This window comes from Pseudophryne corroboree, chromosome 5 (assembly GCF_028390025.1).
Source record: "Pseudophryne corroboree isolate aPseCor3 chromosome 5, aPseCor3.hap2, whole genome shotgun sequence".
NCBI classification, from domain to species: Eukaryota; Metazoa; Chordata; class Amphibia; order Anura; family Myobatrachidae; genus Pseudophryne; species Pseudophryne corroboree.
Window position 1 is genome coordinate 760,570,327 of NC_086448.1, and position 10,009 is coordinate 760,580,335.

Consider the following 10,009-nt stretch of genomic DNA (forward strand, 5'->3'; position numbering starts at 1 on the left):
GCAGACACGACTTACACCCGGGAGAGTGGGGACTTCATCAAGAAGTCTTCTCGCAGATTGCGGATCGTTGGGAACTGCCACAGGTGGACATGATGGCGTCCCGACTCAACAAAAAGTTGAAAAGATATTGCGCCAGGTCAAGGGACCCTCAGGCGATAGCAGTGGACGCACTAGTAACACCGTGGGTGTTCTAGACAGTTTATGTGTTTCCTCCTCTTCCTCTCATACCAAAGGTATTGAGAATTGTAAGAAGAAGAGGAGTGAGAACAATATTCATAGCTCCGGATTGGCCAAGAAGGTCTTGGTACCCGGAACTGCAAGAAATACTCACAGAGGAACCCTGGCCTCTGCCTCTAAGACAAGACCTGTTGCAGCAGGGGCCTTGTCTGTTCCAAGACTTACCGCGGCTGTGTTTGACGGCATGGCGGTTGAACGCCGGATCTTAGCAGAAAAAGGCATTCCGGATGAAGTGATTCCTACGCTGATAAAGGCTAGGAAGGACGTGACGGCAAAACATTATCACCGGATATGGCGAAAATATGTGGCTTGGTGTGAGGCCAGAAAGGCCCCTACAGAGGAATTCCAGCTGGGTAGATTCCTTCTCTTTCTACAGTCAGGCGTGACTATGGGCCTAAAATTAGGATCCATAAAGGTCCAAATTTCGGCCCTATCCATTTTCTTTCAAAAAGAACTGGCTTCCTTACCGGAGGTTCAGACGTTCGTCAAAGGAGTGCTGCATATTCAGCCCCCTTTTGTGCCTCCAGTGGCACCTTGGGATCTCAACGTGGTATTGGATTTCCTAAAATCTCACTGGTTTGAACCACTTAAGACAGTGGAGCTGAAGTATCTCACTTGGAAAGTGGTTATGCTGTTGGCCTTAGCTTCGGCTAGGCGTGTGTCAGAATTGGCGGCTTTATCATGTAAAAGCCCCTATCTGATTTTCCATATGGACAGGGCAGAATTGCGGACTCGTCCGCAATTTCTGCCTAAGGTAGTGTCATCTTTTCACCTGAACCAACCTATTGTGGTGCCTGCGGCTACTCGTGACTTGGAGGACGTAGATGTATGTCACTAGAACGGCTGGGGTCAGGAAGACTGACTCGCTGTTTATCTTGTACGCACCCAACAAGCTGGGTGCTCCTGCTTCAAAGCAAACTATTGCTCGCTGAATCTGTAACACGATTCAGCAGGCTCATTCGGCGGCAGGATTGCCGCATCCGAAATCAGTAAAAGCCCATTCCACAAGGAAAGTGGGCTCTTCTTGGGCGGCTGCCCGAGAGGTCTCGGCATTACAGCTTACCGAGCAGCTACTTGGTCAGGGTCAAACACTTTTGCAAAGTTCTACAAGTTTGATACCCTGGCTAAGGAGGACCTTGAGTTTGCTCATTCGGTGCTGCAGAGTAATCCGCACTCTCCCGCCCGTTTGGGAGCTTTGGTATAATCCCCATGGTCCTTACGGAGTCCCCAGCATCCACTAGGACGTCAGAGAAAATAAGAATTTACTCACCGGTAATTCTATTTCTCGTAGTCCGTAGTGGATGCTGGGCGCCCGTCCCAAGTGCGGACTTTCTGCAATACGTGTATATAGTTATTGCTTAATAAAGGGTTATTGTTATGAGACATCTGTTGAGTGATGCTCAGTTGTTGTTCATACTGTAAACTGGGTAAGGTTATCACAAGTTGTACGGTGTGATTGGTGTGGCTGGTATGAGTCTTACCCTGGATTCCAAATCCTTTCCTTGTAATGTTAGCTCTTCCGGGCACAGTTTCCTTAACTGAGGTCTGGAGGAGGGGCAGAGGGAGGAGCCAATGCACACCAGGTAGTACCTAATCTTTCTATAGAGTGCCCAGTCTCCTGCGGAGCCCGTCTATTCCCCATGGTCCTTACAAAGTCCCCAGCATCCACTACGAAAGTAAATTCTTATTTTTGTGCTCATGCTGTTCCTGTATATGTACATTGTAAGGCACTGCGGCCCCCCTGTAGCGACATAAAGGACAGTAGTAGTAATATGTCCGTGTTCTACCCAATTCAGGTCAGCACAATCATATTGGATTGTGTATCTTTCAATTGTTTGGAGTGATTTTCAACACCAATTATTCAGATGAGCAGAACCTTCGTGGAGTAGACATATATGAATATATACAGTGTACACAGAGCCGGCCTTAGGCATAGGCAAACTAGGCAAATGCCTAGGGCATTTGGTATGCTTAGGGGCACCAGCGGCTTCTGCTGATTAAAATGATATGCGGCATGCCTATATTCTGTGTGTGACTGTGGCTGTATCTGCATACGAAATGCTACGTTGCGTGTATTCCTGGAAATAACTGTAATGTAGCATTTCGTATATGCAGATACAGCCGTAGTCGCACACAGAATATAGGCATGCCGCATATCATTTTAATCAGTAGAAGCTGCTTGTGCATTCTAGCCATATAGTAATGCAAATAAGATGCATTTTCATAAACAAAATGCGCCCGAAGTTAGTAGAGCTGCCAGCTGACTCATGCCAGGCATCTCTTGCAGAACTAGCGGCGGTGCTAGGGGGCACCAGCCAAATTCTTGCCTAGGGCATCATATTGGTTAGGGCCGGCTCTGAGTGTACACACATATATCTATATCCTGAATCTGTATGAACATATTACACTATGTATAATCTCTTTTCTTTGTGACATCGGTGGCGGAAGGAAGGTCTTCTATAGCGACTACACTACTTTTGTAACTTTTATTACATGAAATTCGCTGGAATCACAAGCTAGAAATCCAGGAACATAACGGGCTGATTCAGAGGTACGCGGTAACCGCACACAACGCCGCTGGTCACTTAGTTGAGGGCTTATTTGCTGTAGTGTATGTGCAAAATATCCTGAAATCCCCAATGGCACATGCGTACCCTGAGCGTATGCATTAATGCACTGTTGCAAGGCAAACAGGCGGTGCATGGGCGAGACTGGCCTGATCTCATCAGCGCGTTATGAGTGCGCCATGGGCAAGTCAGCGAAGGTGGCTGCACTCTCAGGCACATAGCTGCTTTCCTCATAAGGCAAAACGTCACCTGCCACAGGCCAGACGCCAATGGTGCACGCAATGGTGGACTGTCTAGAACCAGTGTTAAGGTGTGTAGAGATGCTGGAAGTGGATGTCTCACGGATTGCACATTTCAGCACATGCCGGGGCCCGAGGGTAAGGCTTAAGGCCCATACACACTAGCCAATTCTGAGCTCGCAGTAGCTCACTTTTGGCGTTTTGAGCTACTTCGAGCTCAAACTCAGCCATACGCGCTCCCACATCATCGCTGGCCACTGCCGTCCGTCGGGCTGTTTTAACTGCTGAGTGAAGCACTTTCCACAGTCTTCTACTGTGGAAAGTGGTTCAGCCCCGGTGAATATCGCTGGGCACAGTGAAAATCGCTCAGTGTGTATGCACTGAGCTATTTCCTCACCAGCGATGTTCACATCATCGCCCAGTGTGTACGGACCTTTAGACTACTGTATGCATATCATTATACCTGCGACTCCTGAAACAGACACTAGAGGGCACTCAGCAGCGTCCTGTTCTGAATGGTATCCGATGTCTAGGTCGACACGAGTTTCACAAAAAAAAAAAATGTCTCTACTTTTTCATACTTTACAATCCACTTGCACTACAATTGGGAACGGTAAGCTGTGCCGAGTGAGTGCAGCGGTAGCAGAGCGAGGCACCTTGCCCGAAGCATGGCAAGCAAAGCGAGCCATGTGAGGGGACACTGTATACTGACTGGGGTTACCGGTCACTTTACAGAGAAAACAACACAAAAAACAACCCCCCCCCAAAAAAAAACTCATGTCGCCCTTTTGTCATGTTGACCTATTTCAGGTGTCGACCTAGTGATTGACGTCCCCATGAACCACACCCGCTCTGCATCAGGACCAAAGTGTTGATGGATTTTTTATTTTTATTATTTTGGTACATGTGCATCTCTATAACTATCTGTTTCTTTCTGTTTTTGTAAGTCTGTGGTGTGGAATTGTGGCATTGTAGCTTGTGACCAATGGGGCAGTCGTACAGTAATATTTCTTAACCTACACCAAACAAAATTTTCATTTTATTTTGGTGGATACAAAAAAAAAAAAAAAAAAAAAAAAAAACAGCCGCTAGCATAAGCTCTTCCTAATAGTGTTACCGTATTATGGGGCTGGAGGTGCTCCAAGAATCAGGAACTCAGTACATTTATACCTAAATGTTGGCATTTGCCAAAAAGACTATCGCTTTTTTGGAGCGCTCTTTTGTCATTTGTATTTGTAATTTCAATATGAATATTTGTATTAAAACATAACTTTTAATTCTCTCTCATAAAGCAGAAGGGGTAAAGAAACCTATGCATCGTGACTAAAGATAAATTGGTGTTAACCATCCCCTTGTTATAGATAAAATCAATGTATCAGACATAGTCGGTCTCTGTGGTGAATATATAGAGTATGAGTAAATTCTTTCTTAAGTCTTATGACTATGTGGTTGATTTCCAAGTCATCGTTGTCCTCCCGTCGTTTGAACATGCAGGTCGATATGGAATGGGTCCGGGTGACGTGGGGAGTGAAAAACAAAACAAAAAAACCCAACTTCCACTCTCCTCGTCACCCGTCTGCCGTATAAGCCGTCGGCCGCAGGTCGCCAAGTGTGTAGTGCCCTTACCCATCCTCCCAGTGCCCAACATCATCCTAACCCTCCCTTCCTGTAGCCTAACCCTAACCTTCCGTTCTATGCAGAATGTCAATATTTCAGATTGACATTGTGCATATAACATTATAACATACCAACATGTTCAATGTCAACACAACCGTCAACATTGTTGATATTATGAATGGCAACACTAAACGGCAACACTATGAGTAAATCCCATGTACTACATATATGTAAATGATTACACCGAGTCACATGCAGGTAATATAGATGGGTGACATGTACCAAGCTCACAGTTCTCCCCCTCCCCGTATCGCACATCATCTGTACACATTACACCAGTTACACAAAGATGTGATACACACTGGGGGTAATTCTGAGTTGATCGCAGCAGCACGTTTTTTAGCAATTGGGCAAAACCATGTGCACTGCAGGGGGGCAGATATACCATGTGCAGAGAGAGTTAGATTTGGGTGGGTTATTTTATTTCTGTGCAGGGTAAATACTGGCTGCTTTATTTTTACACTGCAAATTAGATTGCAGATTAAACACACCACACCCAAATCTAACTCTCTCTGCACATGTTATATCTGCCTCCCCTGCAGTGCACATGGTTTTGCCCAACTGCTAACAAAAATCCTGCTGCGATCAACTTGGAATTACCCCCACTGATCTCCATCTAAAAAAGAGAATTCTTACAAAAAAGAAACATTCAATTGCAGAGGTATTTGTACTTTATAAAGCATCCACTATTGTATCTATCCAGCTGGAAACAGGCATGGAATGCAATCTGTAAATGAATGACACCACAATGATTATGGTTACAACAGTGTATTTGGATAGGAAAGAGTAACCAATGTATACACACAGTCAGCGGCTGAGTCTCCATCGTACGTACAAGACAACCGTCATTGGCTTTTTACAAAAATCAATTAATTCAGCAAAGATATATAAAGAAAAAAAAAAACAGAATTTTCTGCTTTCTGGATATGGACAGAATGTCATACACCTAATATAAAGGCACCTTTCCACACATATGGAAAAGTGCTGGAAAACCAAGCAAAAGGGTCATCAGTTCATAAAGCAAAAGTGCTCAGTCCTCCTCTTCATCCTGATTAATCTTCTCTATCTTCTTCTTCTTGGAAGGCTGTAAGGACAGACAACAGACATCAGTGTCGGGATGTAATGACGCCCGAGTACAGCAGCTGTGCGGGATGGCGGCTGAACTCTGAATTTTTTTTAAAGGGGCAATGACAAGGCAAAACCATGCCTTGTCAGAGATGCCCCTTTAAAAAAACATCCGAGTTTGGCTGCCAGCCCACATGACCGCTAGACTAGGGCGGCATTACATCCCAATACAGCAATCCGAGTGCACAAACCAGCTACGTACAGTCTGGAAATAACCCGTGGACTACAGCTGGGTACACACTGGCGCCATGTGTAGCCGGATATGGCGACCGACTTACTATCGCGGTAGGACGGAACGAACTCTCATTCCGTACTTCATTACACTGCACGGCGCCACATGCCATATCATCCGGTTGGCCTTGCAGCACGGCTGACTGAGCAATATCGCATGCAACTGCAGGAGCGCGCAGATTGGCCGTACACACTGAACTATCTGGCCGATATGTTGATCCGATTCTGCTGGAAACATATCAGGCCGATATCGCTCCAGTGCGTACCCAGCTTAAGCTGCAGACAAACAAATGAAGGCCACATTTATATGTGTTTGGAGGCTAACCTCAGCTGTGCTTGTTGAAGGCTCTTCCTCATATGGGTCCAATGGTTCTTCTTAAATATTTTTCTTCTTTGGAGTTTCCACAACTTCTTCTGGCTCTTCTGGAAAGAAACACAACTTAAACAGCGTGGTCTGAAGATTTGAGAAATTATTTATATGGTGCCACCAAGTGTCTAGCACCGTACGTGGAGAATTGGAATAGGGTAATAAACCATACAATATAAACCGAAGTAGACAGTACAGAGACAAATTACACGGTCATGAATTAAATGAAATGAAATGTAACAGTAAATGATCATGTGCCAGGGAAGGGCGGACAGAAAGGACCAGAATCGCCTGACAGAGTGCAGCGGGAGAACCAAGAGGGTGGAGGGTCCTGCTCGTGAGAGCTTACAATCTAAGGGCACATGGGATAAAACTGGGAGTTGAATTAAACAGATGAGAAGGGTGGACATACAGAGGATGTGAGATATGTCTGAGGGAAGACTGGTGGGCTTTAATGAACAGGTGCATTTATCAGGACACATGTGAATCCCTTCAGGTTGGCAGACATCCGGATAGGGTGGGGGGGAGTGAGCTCCAGGAGTGGGAGGAGTTAATCAGTGAGGAGGCAAGGTGACACTCGGAGGAGCAATGTAGAGGGTGAGAGGGAGTGTGGACTGAGATGAGCTCAGATATGCAGGAGATGGGAGTAGTGAGGACTTTGAATGTTAGGGTGAGGATCTTATACTGTATTCTGTAGGGGAAGGGGAGTCCGTGAGGGAGTTGAAGGAGCTCTCAAATCAGAACATAGAAGATGAGGTGAGCAGCAGCATCGAGGATAGATTTAGAAGAGGAGCTCTTCCTCCCATTGCACTTCTTCTAAGTTCTGATTTTTGGAAACCGCCAACAGCGTGGAATCTTCGGAAAGATAGTAAGTTCTGACCTCACTGACAGCAGAGATAGTACAAGACTGCATTACTACAGAGCATCTCCGTAACCGGTGAGGAAGGGGGCGGAGGCAAATGCATAACCAACACAGGGGGCGGAGCCAAATGTATAACCAGCTATGGAATGGGTGGAGCCAAATGCATAGCAAGTGTGGTAAGGGGGCGGAGCCAAATGCATAACCAGCGCGGTAAGGGGTCACACATAACAAATAAAATACAAAACTAAAGTATTAAATACATAACCGTTTGTAACAACCATAAAACAGATGTGACTTAATGTCACAGAGAAGATGGGTAGGTAGGAGCTGAATATAACATCCGCCACACTGACATTACTTCTGGCGAGAAGCATTTTCTAAAATCTGTGCAATGCAGGAGATTAACTGCAAATTTACCCGGAGGGTAACAATATCTGTACATTATATAGACTCCAGCATCTGGAAACAGGTGACAGAAATGACCTATTATATTGATATTTGTCTGCTCTGGCGAGTGCTTTCCCAGTGCCACCAATTCTCTTCATCTAGGGAGAGGAAAAAGCGTTCAGCACAAGACCAGGTTTCTGGTTATAGCACCAGGCACTGAATAGCCCTGTGACATGGGCCCTTATTCACTAAACTCTGCGCTATATAGCGCGAGACACTGTATAACCCTGTGACAGAGACATGGGCTTTATTCAATAAACTCTGCGCTGTATAGCATCAGACACTGTACAGCCCTGTACAATACAGGACCACAGCTTGTGACAGAGACATGGGCCACTAAGCTCTGCGCTGTATAGCGCCAGACACTGTAGAGCCCTATACAATACAGGACCACAGCTTGTGACAGAGACATGGGCCACTAAGCTCTGCGCTGTATAGCACCAGACACTGTACAGCCCTATACAATACAGGACCACAGCTTGTGACAGAGACATGGGCCACTAAACTCTGCGCTGTATAGCACCATGCACTGTATAGCCCAGTACAATACAGGAACAGAGCTGCATAATGAGAGACATGGGCCGTATTCACTAAACTCTGCGCTGTATAGCACCAGACACTGTACAGCCCTGTACAATACAGGAACACAGCTTGTGACAGAGACATGGGTCGTATTCACTAAACTCTGCGTTGTATAGCGCCAGACACTGTATAAGCCCAGTACAATACAGGAACAGAGCTGCATAGTGGGAGACATGGGCCGTATTCACTAAACTCTGCGCTGTGGTAGATGTAGCGCGTCTCAGATAATGTAGTGACTGATATTGCCCTCATAGAAATATCAGACAATAGAAAGGATCCATCACAACCCACACACCTAGGATATCATGGGGGCTCGATACCCCTTACGCCTCCAGATTTCGCAGATGCACCTCCAGGTTCGCTCTGGTCTCCACTCTCAGTTCTGCATTGGTGTCCTCTCGGATGGCAGCATACCGGATGGCGAGGGCCTTCTTAGCAGCCGGCATACGGGAAGTCTGAGAGGAGAGGAATTGGACACGGTATGTAAGCCCGAAAACATTTCCCAGTATGAAGAACAGTTTAATTAAATTCCCAAAACACTACATAATATTGTGGCAGGTACTGTGCAGCAGTGACGCGGTGCACATGGTACAATGTGACGCGGTCGGATATTTCTCAGTACAAATACTGCTGGCTGAGACATCTGCGTATTTTTCCTGTATACGGGATGGCAGCTGCTAAATGCATGAGTGTACAGCTAGGAATCAGGCCCAATGTTCAGTATCTAAATATAATGGGCACGCTGGCACCTCTAGTACTACAAGCATCAGCATATCCATTGTTGCCAGAGCATGCTGCCACTTGGAGAACTATAAGTACCACCATGTACTCACATACATGAATGCGGAGATCTGTAGGTGCAACTTACATGATGGGAAACAAAACTAGAAACACACTAATTATCAAAATGTTTAATTACATCAGCCCCCCCCCACATGGATAATCCCCAATGTAATACACATTAGTGATATGCGTTAGAGCTTCCTATGCTTACAGCTTATGTAACGATTATAGGGGCAGATGTATTAAGTCTTGAGAAGAGATGAAGTAGAGCGAGAGAGATAAAGTACCATGTAACATGGCAGTTAGGAGCTGACTGGCTGGTACTTTATCTCTCTACTTTATCCATGCTTAGTACATCTGCCCCATAGTGTGTCATTGGGGAACGTACATATAAATGGGACACAGCATGCAGAGTGCACAACAGTACATCTGGGGAAACCACATAGATATGTATGGGAGACTGATTTATAGGCCAATTTTCCCAATAGTTGCAAAGATGTGACAATGACCCTGCAACAAACTGACAAATATTTTATTGCTTTTTCTACCAACTGATCTTTAGTTTAGAAAAATGCCTTCATGTGCCACCGACCCCCATTTATCCCCCCACCAACTGACTACTAGGATCACACTGTAATCATGTCTCTGGAGCTTCTACAGCAGATGATGATGTCACAGACACATGACATCACAGATACAGTATTCTGAGCGGCTGCTGTAGAATCCTCACTTCTCAGTACGAGTTGATGATGGAGGTAGGTTTTATTTCACCTCTCTCATTTTTTAAATTTATCCTGTCCTAAACTATTTTCTGTTATCTCCAGACTTCTTCTCATGTACTTTCCATTCTCTCCCTGAATAACTTTCCCTGCTATCATTCTTCAGCAACAAT

At 45.5% G+C, this 10,009-nt stretch overlaps 1 long non-coding RNA gene across 1 annotated transcript; it reads right to left on the reverse strand.

Moving 5' to 3' along the window:
* Positions 1 to 5,576: 5,576 nt before the first annotated feature.
* LOC134929420 (uncharacterized) lies at positions 5,577 to 8,841 on the reverse strand. The gene is made up of 3 exons (XR_010178554.1): positions 8,630 to 8,841; positions 6,402 to 6,499; positions 5,577 to 5,804 (listed from the first exon to the last, which is right to left on the reverse strand). It is a non-coding gene; the product is annotated as an uncharacterized LOC134929420 (long non-coding RNA).
* Positions 8,842 to 10,009: the final 1,168 nt, after the last annotated feature.